At 36.8% G+C, this 18,204-nt stretch overlaps 1 pseudogene; it reads right to left on the reverse strand.

Annotated features, from left to right (window-relative positions):
- Window positions 1-6,447: 6,447 nt before the first annotated feature.
- On the reverse strand, window positions 6,448-9,961 carry LOC121786658 (annotated as a pseudogene).
- Window positions 9,962-18,204: the final 8,243 nt, after the last annotated feature.

An 18,204-nucleotide genomic window follows, 5' to 3' on the forward strand; every position in this document is an offset into this window, starting at 1 on the left:
TTGGCGTCTTCCATTAAGAAAATAATGTTCTTGTATTTAATTCTTATTCATGTCTACTATAAGATATATCTAAAATAATTAAATTATTTAATTCTTAATAAGACATGAAAAATTAAATTCAAATTATTTCCATGTTCAATGATTAGGAAGAGAAGATTTATTATTTAATTTATTCATACATATCTATCCTAATTAGGATTCTAGATATATACATATTAGGAAATTATAAAATTATTCTCATCCCTATCATCTAGAAAAAAAATATTATTTATTTCCATAGATATAGATAATAATAAAAATATTCCTAAAATCTAGATAAATATTAGGAAACTATTAAATTATTCCCCTCCATAAGTTCTAGGAATAAAATAAGATTATTTATTTCCATAGATATAGATAATAATAAAAATATTCCTAAAATCTAGGTAAATCTTCTAAAAAGATTTCATTTCCATTAAATAATAATATTTTAATGATATCTTTTAATTAAAAAATTAAATAATCATTAAAATAATCTTTCATTGTTATCTCATCGTACGAGGTTCGCACGAACGATGAACGACGAAAATCCGACCAGTTCTTCGTCGGACCACGACGCACGCAGCGTCACAGCCACCAGCACGCAGGTGGCGCGCCAGCGTCTCGGCCAACGACTCGTCGGGTGTCGCCAACGTCTCAGCCAGGAGCGTGCGCGGAGGCGCAGCTCCTCTCGGCCCAGCGGCGAGCGCCCGTCATGGTCTCGTGTTCCGTCGGGCTGCTCGAGCTCTCGGCCAGCAGCGCGCACGGTGGCACGCCTGCTCCTGGCCAGCTCCGACCGCCCGTCTCGGTCCACCTCGTTCCGGTTCCTCCCACTGCCCGAGCCAGCGTCATGGACACAGGCGCGACACTCTCGGCCAGGCGTCTCGTCGGGTTGCGCTGGACCTTCTGCCTAGGGTTTGGCCTGGTGACTCGTGGTGTCTCGGTGGTTCTCGGACGAACCACCACTCCTCGCAGGGCACCGCCTTGTCGAGGCTGTCGCAGGCTCTGCCTGGACATGCGATCTCGGTCGGCGGTGCGCACGAGCCCACGCTCGTCTGCGCGTCGCCCCGTGATCACGATCTCTCGGCTCCCACTCAATCGACAACCCTATCCCGATCGTTCGTGGCGCGATTCATCTCGACGCAAACGCCGACGGATCGCGCGTCTCGTATGATCGATAAATTCAAGTTCTTTGATTCGATTGTTCTTGAGTTCATCATGCGTAAAATTAAACAAAAAAACAACAAGAACATGCTTCGAAATCAAATAACACATGCATACATGAATTTCGCGAAATTTAAATCCAAATAATCAGAGCCAAAGACTGGCTCTGACGCCAATTGAAGGGGTTGACAGTGGAAGCGTGCATTAAATACTGATCACATGAATTTGATCTATTTAGCAGATTATTTAGACAAATTCTATTCGCGCAATTATCACATGTATCATGCTCGTAACTTGAATTTAAATAATGCTTTAGAACAAATAAATCCTAAAACATGCATACTACGGAGTCAGCCAATTTACCTTGTCGATTCTCTAAAGAATCGAAGATGGCTTGCGTCTTCTCCGCGTGAAGATCTTCAGAACTCAACCTCAGATCTTCTGACTGGTGTCCCAGACTGTATACTGATATTTGTGTGGGCAAATCTCACCAGAATACTAGGACTCGAATAACGAAGACATAACTCTACTCACGGAAGAAGCAATTTTCGAACTCCCTCTCTCAAAAAGGAGGGGACGAAAATTTTTAATGAGAATAATTATATGTTTGTCTCATTTATTCTCCTATTTATATTAAGTCACATATTGAGCCCAGTCAGGGATCTAAGGAAGAATTTGGACATGGCCTCACCCAATTAGCTTTTTACTGATTAAATTGAACCCACAATTTAATACAAGCTTATATTGGAATATTACAAGCAGCCACTACAGAAGTAATATTGCACTGCCTTTCCAAATCCGAAATTACAAGTGTTCCGGGTTTCCTTTAATTTGTTTAATTCATTTCCCGCGCTTAAGATAGAAACATCCATTAATTAATTAATGTCAGCTACGGACTTAATTAATTAACATATTTTAATCTCCAAGAGTGGACTTAACAAGAAACTCTTATTTATTATTCTTAGAGTAATCAAACTCCAACTAGCTAGGTTCCGAATAATAAAACCTTGTTTCGAGCTCCTCTTGTGGATGTTATCAAACGAGACTCTCATCGCGCGCGATTCAATATAATAGCAATCCTAGCACCGCCAGATAATGATCACCACTACCCAATATATCTGGATCGTTGGGTGACGAAAAACCCGCACCTTTGGTATGTCAAAGTAGTAGATACTCAATATCGTATGCTCAATGCTAACGTACATTGATTAAGAAATTAGTTATCAAGACCTCGTCTTTCAGTAGATAGCATAAAGACCCATCTTGCTGTTAGATCCATTCAGTGCTATACCACACCAATGTCATCATATTTCAATAAGGCTTAGAAATAATCGGACTGACATTGCAACCTTACACAATAGGTAGTCTAGTCCTATCTAGGTTGAGAAATTCTTATTTTTCTTTGTCCAGAACTGACCGCGTACCTTAAATTGAGTGCAACCAACAACCGGTCTACTAAAACAAAGACTTAGACTTTGTTATGTTGACTTGTACATTTAAATATGCATTAAACATCCATTAAATATAAAATGTAACAACGTTACGATAAAAATAATCTGTTGCATTCATTGGAAAATAATTATTAGAGTTTTACAGTATTCAATCACTCGAAAGATGATTTCTAGTATACAAACCCTAACATATGCTTAATACTCTATTTTCAGCTCTGTTATTTCAATTGTTAGAGAAGATGAAGGTAGAAGTTAGTTAGTAGTCGGATATGTCGTCTGTGTTGTTTACTTTTTGCAGCTTTTTCATCGTTCTACTTAATTCGGGAAAATGGTCTCCACTGCATATTCACGCTTTGTTAGCCGTTTTAGGAAACCAGCTTACCCTGTCAAGTAGCTTAGTTGTTGCGTTTCTTTAGTTAAATCATCCTTTCTGTTACCCATGCATACATATGTTCTCTTTCTGTTTCTTAGGTCTAGTAGATGGAGTAATCTTATTTTGATTTCCCAAGTCTAGTAGTTTAATTTCTCAACCCACTTGTTGCGTGGCGGCAGCCAACCCTCCCAAAACCCTCTAAATGCGTGCTAACACATCTGTTCTCGTGAGATCGATCCTTACTTCCCTATACTAACCAAAAGTATTATGGGTTGAGGTTTTTGAAGCGGAAATAGTGTATCCAACAACCAAATTCCGATAGAACCATGATCTCCTAGACCTTGTGATCTAGCGAATCCTCTAGACCTATTATATTTTGAAATACCAAAGTGCACACGCTCCCTCTAGCTACTTCATTTGGGTTACTACTTGGCTGATGGTATCTACCCGTTGTTGCCCTTTTTTTAAGACGATCAGATTCCCAACTGAGCCGAAAAGGGCTTATTTTGCCGAGAAGCAAGAGGCCGCTCGAAAGGATGTGGAGCGGGCTTTTGGTGTGCCCCAAGCGCATTGGGCATTAGTTAAAGTTCCGTTGCGTCTATTTTACCTTGGAGATCTCGTTGATATCATGTATGCATGTATCATCATGCATAACATGATAGTCGAAAATGAAGGTGAAGGAATCGCAGACGTCGTCGACGAAAACACTGCTGGACCTAGCCACGGTGTTGCAAGTGAGTCTCATCGCCAGGGTCTACCATACAACGACGATGAACGTTTTCAGGCATTTGTTGACATGCGCCAGGTCGAAGCCTATCGTGTACTCCAACGTGATATGATTGAAGAACTTTGGTCACGGAGGGGCTGGTGTTTTATTTCAATTCGTTTCTCGTTGTATTTTGTTTTCCAATATTGTAATACATCGAAGAATGAATTTATTATGTAATTTTATTTTATATTATTTAGACATTTATGCTTTATTTAGTTTTTAAAATGAAATATATTTTTTTCCGTATATTTTACGTTGTCTTTAATTATTACATCAACAAAAATTAAAAGAGTGAAACAAAATAGTGATGATGTGAAATTGAGATAGGCTCTGTGATGGGCTCTCATTGCAGGGATATAGGCTCTGGGATGGGCCTGCTGACGTGGCAGGAAAAATGAATATAGGCTCTGAGATGGGTTCCGGAGATAGACTCTTATTGTGAATGCTCTTATCAATACTTAGGGGATGTAATCAAATACAACCTCTAAATATTGTACAAACTCCAAACTATAATTTAGATCGTCAGAAAATGTAACAGATGACAAAATAACATCAACAGAAAATGTCAACACAGTGCCAACGGTTGATGTTGTGATGAAAATGTATTGAAATTGCGTTGACATTTTCTAGTGATATTATTTTGTCTTCTGTTGATATTTTCTAACGGTCCAAATCATAATTTGAAGTTTGTACAATATTTAGAGTTTACATTTTATCACCGTAGGCTTAGTATATACAACAAAACTCGTCCTTTTTTCAACAAGAGACCCCACTTTTCACATAGTTGAATAATGCATAATAAATTCATTATGATTTTTCAGATTGGTCCGCTTACATGATAATTATATTGACAATCAGAATCTATGGAATTAGTAAGAAAATTAAAGCAATTGCACGAAGTTATAATTTCCGTATCTAATTGAAATAATTGTGCGCTAATTCTATTTATTAGAATAAAAATAAAAATTACACTCTTCGATAAACAATGATTTTTTTAATAATACACATAGCATTTTTGTCCCAAAATATATCAACTTGCCACATGCATCATTAGCATTCAAGTCTACCTTTTGGACTTATTTTGTGTACACAAATTCCAAAGTATAATGAAAAATCTTCCATCTTTTACCAAAAGGTGTTAACGTTGAATGTTAGTATATTGTTAATTACCAACTCGCCAAAAAGAAGTCAATAATACACATGCTATAATACGTTGATATAAAATTAACCACGTCAAAAAACAATGCATCCCTTACTCATATATTAGTACTAATCTGTATGCGGCAAACAATTTAAGAGTTCTTATATTACTAGTACTCCCTCGATCTCATTCAAAATGTCCACATTTCCTTTTTAGTTTACTCCATTCAAGATGTCCACATTCTATATTTGAAATAAAATTAAATTTTTCTCTCATCTTTCCTCATTAAAATATTCAATTACTTTCTTCACTCTACTTTATCACAAACAACTATTCCACCTAAAACTTTGTGCCACTCAAAAATGTGATCATTTTGAGTAAGACGAAGAGAATACATTTTATTTTATTTGATTCTTTAATAAAAAAATTATTTCATTAGATCTTTATACTAATACACTTTGTTTTATTAGGTCTTCTCACAATATTAATGCATTTTGATTTAAGAGATTTTGATTAAATATTTATTTAATGAACTTCATAATTTAATGAATTTTTTTTATTTTAATTAAATTAATTTATTTGTTTTCCTTTTTTATTTTAAATTAATTCATTTGCAATATCGACTCACAAATCATTGAAAAAATTAGTATAAATTTAGGAATTGATAGAGGACAATATCAATAAATTTTTCATTTTTCTAATGATTTTTGAGTCAATAGCGGATATTAGCCCCTAATATCATGGAACTTTTAAAAATTGGGTTTACCACGAACTTTCAACTTTGAAAACAATATCACGAACTTTATCAAAGTTTGTTTTTCTCACCGATAAAAAATTCTGGCAAATAAGGAGTATCATGCTACAGAATTTTTTTCGTAATTTCTCGACAACAACTTCAAGAGCTTGAAGTTCTTTAATCTTTGAGGATAGTTTTTCTTGAAGCACACCCTCCAAAATTGTTCTTCAATCCAATAACATAGTCGGAATTTTTTCGCTGGTAGGAAATAACAAACTCGGCTAAAGTTGCCAAGTTGAAAGTTTGTGGGAAAAATCCAACTTTTTGAAAGTTCCATGATAGTAGAGGCCAATATACCTAAAGTAAACTAACAAAAAAAAGTAATTAAATTTGAAATTCCATTAAATAAAGATACAACTAAATGAAAAATAAAAGTATAAAACCTCTTAAACTAAAATACATTAGTATAAGAATTTAATAAATCAAAACATTTGTAAAAAGATGTAATAAAGCAAAATGCATTGGAACACGAATCTAATGAACTAAAAACTTTTAGAACAGCCTAATAAAATAAAATCAATTAATATAAGTACCTATAGACGAGTTTTGCCATTTGCATGCACTTAATTATATAAGTACAACATACTATTAAAATGTACTACATATTACGCGAACAAAATAAAAAAAACAGTAAAATTAACCTAATTAACCTCTTAACTTTGTCAAAAGGCCACTCTCATAATTTTTCAACCTTACATATTATTTTTAGAAATTTATATTTGACAGCCGTTTTCTTCAAAAGTTTTCGATTTTAGGTCCCTCCGTGATTTTTTCCTGCGTCTGCTCCTGGCAACGAGTGGTCATGTAGTGTGAAATGCATCCGAACAGCCTCATTTCCATAGTCTTGAAATGAGAAATTTGCATTTTGAGTTCCCCTCTCTCTCTCTTCTTAGGGTTTGATTTTCTTTAATGAGGAAAGTGATCCCATCCCGATGGCCGCCTCTGGAAGCTTCTAGAAACTGTGGGAACGTGCTCGGCTCGACCTTCTTGCGGCTGATCTCCACCAGCAGATGTTTGAAACCTTTTAAGAATTTATCGTGCTTGAATTCCCATCGTTTGGATGTTTTCTTGAAGCCCTATTAATAAAATGTTAGTACACCTTTATTCAGAAAGTGGAGGGAAATGCTTTCCCATTCATTTAACTCATACTCCCTTTGTCCTGAAAATTTGTCACATATTTTCATTTTTGTCCGTCCCTAAAAAATTTTCACTTTTCACTTTTATCATTTTTGGTAGTGGACCCTACACTCCACTAACTCATTCACACTCACATTTTATTATAAAACATGCCACTAACTTTTTCAACACACTTTTTATTAAATTTCTTAAAACTTGTGTCGGGTTAAATAGTGACGAATTATTAGGGACGAAGGAAGTACATTTTACTATATATTTTCGTAAAAATATTCAATTTTGTGATATGCAATACTACTATATAGCCGATACATATTACTCCTACGCAAGAACTAAAAAGTAATAGTAGTACTTTATTATGGCATAGATTCCTCACCTCTCATGAAGTTACCAATTACTAATACTCCCTCCGTCCAACTTTAGGAGTCTCATTTGAGTTTAACACAGGTTTTAAAGCCATACATAACACTGCGGGGCGGACCACACTTGGGTCCCGGCCCGCGGCTTTGCGCATTATTTTGCGGCCTGGGCCCCGCCCGGTGACGCAGAAGCATCCCGGGGCCGCGCCTAGGGTCCGTCGCATCCCGGCGTTAGGTGTGCCCAGGCCGGAGTTGGCGAGTCCGGGCCCGGCGTTAGAGGTGAAGCGGGTCGGACCGGGCCGATGCAATTTTTTATTTTTATTTTTATTTTTGAATTTTTTGCCTATCTATACTTATTTCTTCAACATTCTTCCAACACTTTCTCCATTTCAATCCTCTTATTTCAATTTTGTGGCTGCTATGGACTAGTTTAACAACGACGAACGACAGATGAATGAATACGTCAACGCCAACAACTGGTACATTCCGGCATTGCCCAACCCAAATGTAACGCCTAGTCCGGGTGTTGCTTCCAACATGGAAAAATCATCGCTAGTTAGCACTGATGAGTACGACATCTGTGATATGGAGCCCGCTGAAGGGAAGGGCAAGGCTGTAGTTCGCAGGAGACATTGTGGCTAGCCAAGAACTTCGTCGACGTCTCCGAAGATCCTATCATCGGCAACCAGCAAAGCGGCAAAGTGTTCTGGGAGCGGATTGCCCAGAAGTATAACGTCGGTCGACCTAGAGGGCCGTTCGAGCGTAGCTACGTGAAGCTACGGAAGCATTGGGGTCGGGTACAGAAGGAGATGAACAAGTGGAATGGAAAGTGGACTAACGTAGACCGGATGTGGCCGAGCAGGCATATCGAGATGGACCTCGTGAAGAAGGCCAGGGCGGAGTTTTTCTCTGACGGAAAGAAGCAGTTCAAGTACTTCGATGTTTGGAAGCTTGTCGAGAAGAGCCCAAGTACACTGGTGGGGCAGAACCGGCGGCAACTGGGGGCGCCGGAGAGAACCAAAGTTTCCGCCGCTGGACACTACTCTTCGAGCGAATGAGGTCCGCCAATCGACCTCAACGTGACAGACGACGACATCTTCCTCTCATCCCCTGGTACTCAAAGTCGTCTGATGGGAACAAAGGCGGCAAAGAGGAAAGCGAATAGGAAGACAACTACTACGAGCTACCCCACTATGTTGCCGCCGCCGCCCAATCCTTCTCTGAATAAGATATCCGACTCTATGTTGGATATGAGTATTACCTTGCGGATTGGCCAGCTGACGAAATTGACATCGACGGATACCTCTACAATGTCGGAGTTCGAGCTCGAGTTGCACCATGGGATGATCGCCTACCTTCGCGCATAAATGAAGAAGAAGTAGTTTTTTTAATTTTTTTAAATTTTTATGACTTGTATTTTGATATTCTAGGATTTTTAATTTTCTTTTTTCGACTGATCAATGAACTTTCCCAGTTTTAATTGTTCAACATATTCTATTTTATGAGTAACATATGTTGTAGTTGTGAATAGTGCAAATTAATTGTTGTGGCCTAGGATGGGGCCTGCAGGGTTAGAGGAGTTGTGGTATGGGACTCAAATTTAGGGAAATGATGACGTCGATGGGACTTGGGGCCTGAATCCGGGCCAGGGTTGTGGATGGCCTAAGAAATGTAAAGGAAAGCTGGTGAAAAATGATAGTGGAATGTGGATCATACTTTTATATATTAGTTTTATAATAAAATATGAGTACAAAAAAGGTTAGTGGAATGTGAAGCCTATTAGCATTATGGAATATTCCGACCGAGACTCATAAAATTGAACACCTAAAAATAATAAACCGTGACTCCTAAAGTGGGACGAAGGGAGTAGTTATTTTGCATCTAAAACAACATCAAGTGTTCAATCATAGCTTAATTTTTGTTATAGTTATACTCCGTCTATCCAACGAAGATAGACCTTTTTCCTGGGTGGCACATAATTTTACGTAATGTATTTTTGTATGTTAAGTGACGAGAGAGAACAATACTTCCTTCATATGCGAATAAAAGACGCATTTTGCCATTGGGACAATCGACCATAAAAGATATACACTTTTTTTCTGTTATTAGTAAATGGACCTCACACTCCACTATCTCAATTATACTCACTTTCTACTTTTTACAATTAATAAAAGCATATTTTTTAAAAAATAGAATCCACGTTCTTATGAACAATTTCCTATAATAAGGTCAATAGGTTATTAAATCCATTTTGAATCAAAACATGTCTTTTATTATAAGAATGAAGAGTACATAACACATATTCCAACTATATGCTCTTCAATTCCAAGGAATAATAATTCTTTGACTAGCCCTAGTCCCTTTAGCCAATATGATTCAACATTGTAGCATAACTATTTTGACTAGACTTAAAAAACAATAAAAGAAAATCAGCTCGACCATAAACTTAATTTAATTCGGTAAATATATAATTTTTTTTTTTAAAAAGAATAGAGATGGCTCACGTAGGTATTAAGGTGTCGAACGAAGCTAGAGAAATTGTTGTGTTTGAAATATTTAGGCAGCATGAGTTTGGAGAACTCCGCCGGCGACCATACCACGAACCCGTTTCCTCCCGAGTTCCACAAAACCACGCCCGTCGCGCCACCAGCCTCGGCCGCGTCGAGGAGGTCGAAGGTTTTGGATATAAACGGGGCGGGGCACTTTATTTTTTTGGGCATTGACCCTACCTGGCAAGCTGCATGATGAGCAGCCATGCTAACCCTTTTGTGTTTTCTAAAGTGGTGAAACCTCGTCTTGTTAACTATTTATACCTTAATTACCTCTTTTGACCTTTTTGTTGTGTATGAGTTTTAAAAAAATATTTAATTGGAAAGATCAATTATATTCCACGTCGTTGAAACTTATGGTCAAAACAGTTAAATTAAAATATTCACAACAAAGGACGTATCGAGAGTCATTCACTCTCTTAGAAGGCCTCATAAGATGGAGTGTTATCCACTCATATAGATAAGACATGATCACCAAATCAATATAAAATAAGATTTAAGAGATTTTTAATATGCCCCCGCATGTATGAGCTGGAATGAACATCGGACTTGCACAAGTACTGAGGTAGACAAGACAAGAGATAAAGAGATCCATAATCAACTTGGGTCCACTCTAATACCATATTAAAAATGAGTCACGGCGATTAGTACCGTACAAAAACTCCATTAATTCCACGACATTAACTCTACCTCTACCCCGGCTTTCACTTTAATTCGATTTTCAATATTTCATCATGGAGTATTCAGGATACATTACAATAAAATTGCAATTTCATGAATAAATATCTATTGGCCATCTTCCATGAGATTCACACAATCTTTAGGGATCACCTTAATTTAAACAAGGCTCGTGTTGAAGTTATAGTATATTCACATTCGTTTTCTTCTCTAATTATAAGCAACGGCAACGAGAAATAGTAGAATTTTAAGTGGAAGAAGACATAATTATCTTAATTTAAGCAAAATTAAAGCTTTCGGCGCTTATATATTACTGCATACTTTCCTTTTATTATAAAGCTTTTGCACGTGACAGAAACAAGGGGGATATAACAATGACAAGGAAAATTACTTGATATTTATTTGGTATGATCTCATTTCACAATTGCAATTTACGATTTTTAATTTCCCATCTTTTATTTATTAATTTAGTTGGGCATGATTATTGTTTAATGCTTACTAATTATTGATGACTTTGTCGTGATTTGATTTATATATATATATATGGAGTATTATTTAGATTTAAATTTTACCACTCCCTCTATTAAGGGTGCGCTCCCTTAACAAGGATCCGGCGACGACGAGCGGTCGACGACGGAAGTAAAACGGTGGGCGTCACGAGCTTTCCCCGGGATCAGCTCCAAAAACTAGGGTTTATGCGAAAATAATAAAGAATACGATGACAAAAAAGTAGGAAAAATATGTATTTCTTTTAATTCTCGATGCCTCGATTTATGAGGATTCTCTAGTATTTATAGAAAACCGAAAAGACTTGACTCAATTCTAAAAGAAAAAGGAGTGACAAACTAAGGAAACAATTAACCAAAAAATAAGGAAATAAATAAAAAGAAATAAAAAATAAATGACTAAACTAACGAAAATAATCAATAACACGCCTTTGGCTGCGTCTTCATCGGAAAACGAAGTCTCCATATCGGATAACCGGCTTAGGCTGTCTCCGTGGTCAGTTATGGAGCTTGGGAGTCTCCGCGGGTAGATCCTCTGCCTCTGCTGTCGCGAAGTCCGCCGCCACCTCCGGCGCTCGTGGCTCCTCCGCTGGTGTCTCCATGATCGGGCTTGATGTTGTCTCCGTATCATGTGTTTCTTGCCCTTTATTACATACCCATTAGGATGTCTCATGTAGATGATTTCCTCAAAACTTCTATTAATAGAAAGCTGTCTTGACAATCATCATACATACATTCTAATTTATGTAAGTTCCGAAAGACAGTAAGATCGAACAAATATTGGCACAACGACAACGAGAAGATGATATTTCTCTTTGGGCATAGCCCATTGTCATTGTCTAGCCATTTGAGATCCACGTTTACACTTGCAAATGTACTAGCTCCCACTGACTGACACAGCCTGTAGGTAGTATTGCAAGTCTTGTAAAACATATTGTCTATCTAAGATTGTAGTTTAGAATCTATCACCTTTCCAAGGATGAATATCCAAATGAACCAATTCTACATTGTAGTTAAAGGGATTATGTTCAAGTTAATCTAAGACCGAGTCTTTCGACACTCTTAGACCCATGAACTTGTCATGTTCCTAGGAACGTTCCCACTACGACATGGTTCTAACAATCTTATCTGTTGAAGTTGATTTTATTAGTGCATAAGCTTCTAATGGTATTAGTCCTTGGTATCGTGGAAAATTCGATATCTCTCTCTGTACTGAGAGTTATCACGCTGCTAGGCTTGTAGTTCCTTTCTTGATCTTCATACAAGAATTACATCTTTGAAGATTACAGAACTTATAATCTTACATCATTTGGGACAACCTTAAAACATACATCAGTACTCAACTCCAATTACTTGGATACCTTTCTAACATGCGTTGGAACAACATTACACCTTGAGATGTGCTAGACTAGAGTCGCTCTAGTCCACAACTCGTGTTTTGTAGAAGGTACTAATGTTGGTAGTTTCTTTAAGGTGTATCTCGTTGTATCTAACGTTTATCCCATTAATGATAAGATTTTCATGAGTACAACTCATCACTTGATCAAACTTGTCTTAGAAAGACTTTGATTCCTTCTTACATAACTATCACATTCTATGAAAGAATGCTTGGATTCGTTAATGGAGATTAGACTCCCACTACTGATCATAACTCTTTGCTCGTCTCCTAATTGGTGTAGACCATTGAGACTTGCTAGTCTTTCTACGTTGCACTTCTATAAGTATTATGAATCAAATGATTCTAACTCATAGTGCATCGAAAAGACATTCTCGACTTTCAAGCTATTTAACAAGTTGTTAAAATCTTGATAGTCTAGATCAGTTTGAACAATAACTAAGTATTTTCTTGGCCTTAAGACTAAGAGCCATAAATACTTTATCATTCATTGTTTAAGAAATTGATGTGTTGTTTAATACTCAATCTTGTTGCATCTATATTGTTTCAATACTATGATGTCTTAATCATCAACCATAAAACAATAATTGAGCATTAATAGCTCCCACTGCTACAAAATCTAACTGGATCAAGATCTCTTACCTAGAAGTTGCATTGTCATGTAAGTCATTGTCCTTCTTTAAAAGAGGTCAATCCAACTTGCAAAGCATCTTCACTCGCTTTAAACAAGCTTTGATGACAATTCAGGCTCTCCTATTTCCATATCTAGTCTTTTGTTCATATGAACTAGGACTTAGGAAAAATGCAGCCTATATGAATTCGCCATCTATCATGTTATTTTCCTCTAACAGTAATATAACGACTAATATTCTGAAGGTTTTTTACTTTTCGGTTAAACCTTCTTTTAGTCATTTCTTAATACTTCAGGCGATGACTTGAGTCAGAAACTATTTGAGTGATCAAACGATTCCTCAAAATATTCTGTCCCATTAGGATATTCCAATCGAATCATCTTGACAGATTCTATTGATATCCATCTTTCATCGTCAATAACCAAGACTTGTCATGCTACTTAAAGAAAATAGCTTGACCGTATTCCTTAAAGAACTCGTCAAGTACATGCAAAAAACATTCTCGAACAATCTTCGTGGAATTATGTCGAGGAAATGGAGGACATGAATCATTGAGTATAAACTCCCAGTTTTAGCGATGAGAATCTTATCCATTTACATTTCCAGTCTACATAATTTTGGCATTCGAGTTTATACCTTTAAGATCGCAGACAAAATATAAATGACATAATGAAGATTTGACAAATAAACTTATTATCACATACTCATTCTCAATACATAATCGCAAATAACCACAAAACAATTATGTATCTTGCAACTGTAAGATTAAAATTTTGTACCCTCCAGAGGAAGTCAATACGCATTAAAATCTTACAATTTTACTGGTCACAACACCGATGAATAGTCCAGAGACCACAGAGTGGCATGGCCGCCTAATGTTGCCTAAGCACGACCACCGAATTTAGCATTACAGAGTCTCATTTCTACAACACACTCCCATAACAATGCTCATGTGCTGCTAACAAGATCAAGCTATCTCATAAATTCTGTGTGAACTTCTGAATCTCGCAGTTGCTTAGGATTATTGTCCCCACAGAGCAGGTGGCGATAATATTAGAAACCACATTCTAGTTCATACTATTTATTTTCGAGAAATCCGCTCTCATGAACTCGCTATTTCTTAGGATTATTGTCCCCACAGAGCATGTGACGATAATATTAGAAAAAAAGCTTCATAAATTGCAGACCAATTGATGTAGACCATATACAACGCACTTGTTGTAATTATCGCTTAGATATTTTATATGGTTTTTGCATAATTATCATACAAGCAGATAAAGCAGATAATCCACTTACAATGATAAACACCAAATAAACAGATAAATCCATTTAATGCATGGCATTTAAACACGCTGGATAATTAATGACAATTATTTAATGTTTATCTTGGATAATAATTATCCAAATTCATTTAGGATTTATCAAGATAGTGTTAACTATCTAAGTCCACTTAGGATCATTCTAGATTTTATTTCGATAAAATCAAATCCTTCAATTCAAGATAACGTTGATATAGGATTATCATTATTTAAATCGTTTTAGGATATTACTAGATAGAAACAATTCCATCATAATCCATACGATAAATAAAATCCAATCAACCAAGATTTATACAAATCTTATTTCTATTAGAATAGATATCTAGAATATATCATACATTACTTAGGATTTCTTGGATAAATAATTTTATCTAAATCCAATAAATAAGGATTTTCTTATATATTATCTTTATCCTAATCTATCTAGGATATAAATCCAAAAGATAAGGATAACTTGGATTAACGCTTATTTTAATCCATCTAAGATTTGTCTATTCAAATCTATAGGATAAAATAAATTAATATTAATATTAATCATAATCCATCTAGGATTTATTCTTGGAGTAAATCCATATAAATACATAGAATTAGATAATATTATATAATAATTATTCAAATCTATCTAAGATTTATCTAGGGATAAATCCATATAAATCTATAAGATGAGAATAAAATATTATTTTATCACTATCCAAATCCATCTAGAATTTATCAATGAATAAATTTATATAAATTCGTAGGATAAGAATAAAATAATATTATCATTATCTAAATCCAACTAGGATTCATCTAGTAATAAATCCATATAAATCCATAGGATATAGATAAATATTAGATTATTATTTTCCATATTTTCCAAATACAACTAGGATTCATCTAGAAATAAAATCCATATAAATCCATTTAATAAGGAAAGAATCTAATTAATCCAAGATTTGATTCATAATCAAATCTCATAAAATATATAAAATCCATAAAAGATATATTCATATCTTATTTGCAAATTCTTCTTGAATATTTTCCAAAATAAAATCCAAGAATCTAGGGAAATCTTCCCAAAAGATTTTATTTCCATTAAATAATAATATTTTAATGATATCTTTCAATAAAATAATTAAATAATCATTAAAATAATCCTTCATCGTTATCTCATTGTACGAGGTTCTCACGAACGATGAACGATGAAGGAGAAGCTGAAAAACTCACGGAGGAGAATTTTCATTGAAAAAAACCGTCCCCTTCATTAATTATGAATGGACGAAATTTTCATGTCTAGAAAATTGTGTATTTTCTGTCTCTTTTATTCTCCTATTTATAATAGTTACATATTGGGCCCAGTCAGGGATCTATGGAAGGTTTTGGATATGGGCTCCCCCAATTAGCTTTTTACTAATTAAATTGAACCCACAATTTAATACAAGCTTATATTGGAATATTACGAGCAGCCACTACAGACGTAATATTGAACTCCCCATCCAAATCCGAAATTACAAGTAATCTGGGTTTCCACTTTGTTTATTATTTATTTCCCGCACTTAAGATACAAATGTCCATTAATTAATTAAAGTCTGCTATTGACTTAATTAATTAACATTTAATTTATTCCAATAGTGGACTTAGCAAGAAACACTTATTTATTATTCATGGAATTATTAAATTCCAACTGGCTAGTTTCTGAATAATAAAACCTTGTTCAAGCTCCTCTTGAGGACATTATCAAACGAGACTCCCCTCGCGCATGATTCAACATAATAGCAATCCTAGCACCGCTAGATAATGATCACCACTACCCAATATACCTGGATCGTTGGGTAATGAAAAACCCGCACCTTTGGTAAGTCAAAGTAGTAGATACTCAATATCGTATGCTCAATTCTAACGTACATTGATTAAGAAATAGATATTTATCAAGACCTCGTCTTTCAGTAGATAGCCTAAAGACTCGTCTTGCTGTTAGATCCATTCAGTACTATACCACACAACGTCATCTTATTTCAATAAGGCTTAGAAATAATCAGACTGACATTGCAACCTTTCACGATAGGTAGCCAAAGCCTATCTAGGTTGTGAAATTCTTGTTTTTCTTTTGCAAAGCATTGCATAGAACCGACTGTAGTTACCTTAAAGTGGACGACGCCCACAACCAGTCTACTAAGCAAAAGACTTAGGCTTTGTTTACTTCTTATGCATTTAAATGTTTATAAAACATCTTATAAACGCAAAAATAAATACAATGTAATAATATACTGATTCTATTCGTGCAAACTGCTCGAATAATACTGAATCGGGTTAAAAGTGGATTGTAGAGTTTTTCCGTATACAAGCAAGATTCCTATTCGTGCGAATTTGCTCGAAACATGTCTTTCAGTATACTAAACCCTAACACAGCGATGGCGGCTGCCGCTGCTCCGGGGGGTCCCACGACGACTGCCCGCTCTGAACCTGGTGGTTAAGGAAGCGGCTGCCCCACGGATCCCATGCAGGGGGGGCTCGTGAAGAGGGAGGCAGATCCCATGGCGTCGCCTGCTGTGATCGCGACCGGGGGGAGATCCCACGCCGAGTGATGTGGCCGCGACGTGGGCGGCAGGTCCCACGTTGATTGCTGCTGGGCGAACCCAGGCCGAGACGATCCTAATGTGCCACTAGGGTTAGGGCGCAACCCCTCTGTGCGGTTTACAAAGGAAGCTGTCGCCGGCAGAGGTGGTGTAGCGACGGACACCGAGGAGAACGGCGGAGGAAATGGCAGGGTGACCTCTAGCGAACGAGGGTTCGCGCGACTGTGCGGCGGCTCCGGCTCCGACCGACTCGTGTGGCGTGAAGACGGGCGGCGATCGTAATCGTCCATGCGTGTCTCCAATCTCGCCAAACCTGCAATCATATGCTCGAACATGACCTTAATCAAATCCAGGGAGGGCGACTCCACAGCCGGTGACAGCGCCGGGTCTGTTACCGCCGGTAGGGAACACATGGGTTCCGTACGACCTCCGAACGACTGACAATCCGACATGAGTTCAACAATGGAAGCACCAATTGTTAAGGGTGCGCTCCCTTAACAAGGATCTGGCGACAACGAGCGGTCGACGACACAAGTAAAATGGTGGACGTCACGGGCTTGCCCCGGGATCAGCTCCAAAAACTAGGGTTTATGCGAAAATAATAAAGAAGACGATGAAAAAAAAGTAGGAAAAATATGTATTTCTTTTAATTCTCGATGCCTTGATTTATGAGGATTCTTTAGTATTTATAGAGAACCGAAAAGACTTGACTCAATTCTAAAAGAAAAAGGAGTGACAAACTAAGGAAACAATTAACCAAAAAATAAGGAAATAAATAAAAAGAAATCAAAAATAAATATGACTAAACTAACTAAAATAATCAATAACACGCCTTTGGCCGCGTCTTCATCGGGAAACGAAGTCTCCATATCGGATAACCGGCTAAGGCTGTCTCCGTGGTCGGTTATGGAGCTTGGGAGTCTCCGCGGGTAGCTCCTCTGCCTCTGCTATCGCGAAGTCCGCCGCCACCTCTGGCGCTCGAGGCTCCTCCGCTGGTGTCTCCGTGATCGGGCTTGATGAGGTGAAAAGGATTTATATCCAAATACACAAAATGGATAACTTTAACAAGGCAAATTAAAAAGAAAAAGTAGACATCTTGGATATGACAATAGAAGAAGTATATTGAGGAAAGATCCAAAACCAGAATAAAACACGAATTGAGACGGCAAGGATGAGTTTGAGTGATGATAAAATCCAAGTTAGGAACTCCAGATGATCAAAGATTATAAGAATGCTTGTCAGTTAACAAACTATGGTCATTTTAAGCTATACCTAAAATTTGAATTCAATCTATCAATAGTAATTTTTTTCATCTCATTATTTTTCATTAACAACACTTAGCAACTATATTTTCTCGCTCTTTC

Source organism: Salvia splendens, chromosome 22 (genome assembly GCF_004379255.2).
Source record: "Salvia splendens isolate huo1 chromosome 22, SspV2, whole genome shotgun sequence".
NCBI classification, from domain to species: Eukaryota; Viridiplantae; Streptophyta; class Magnoliopsida; order Lamiales; family Lamiaceae; genus Salvia; species Salvia splendens.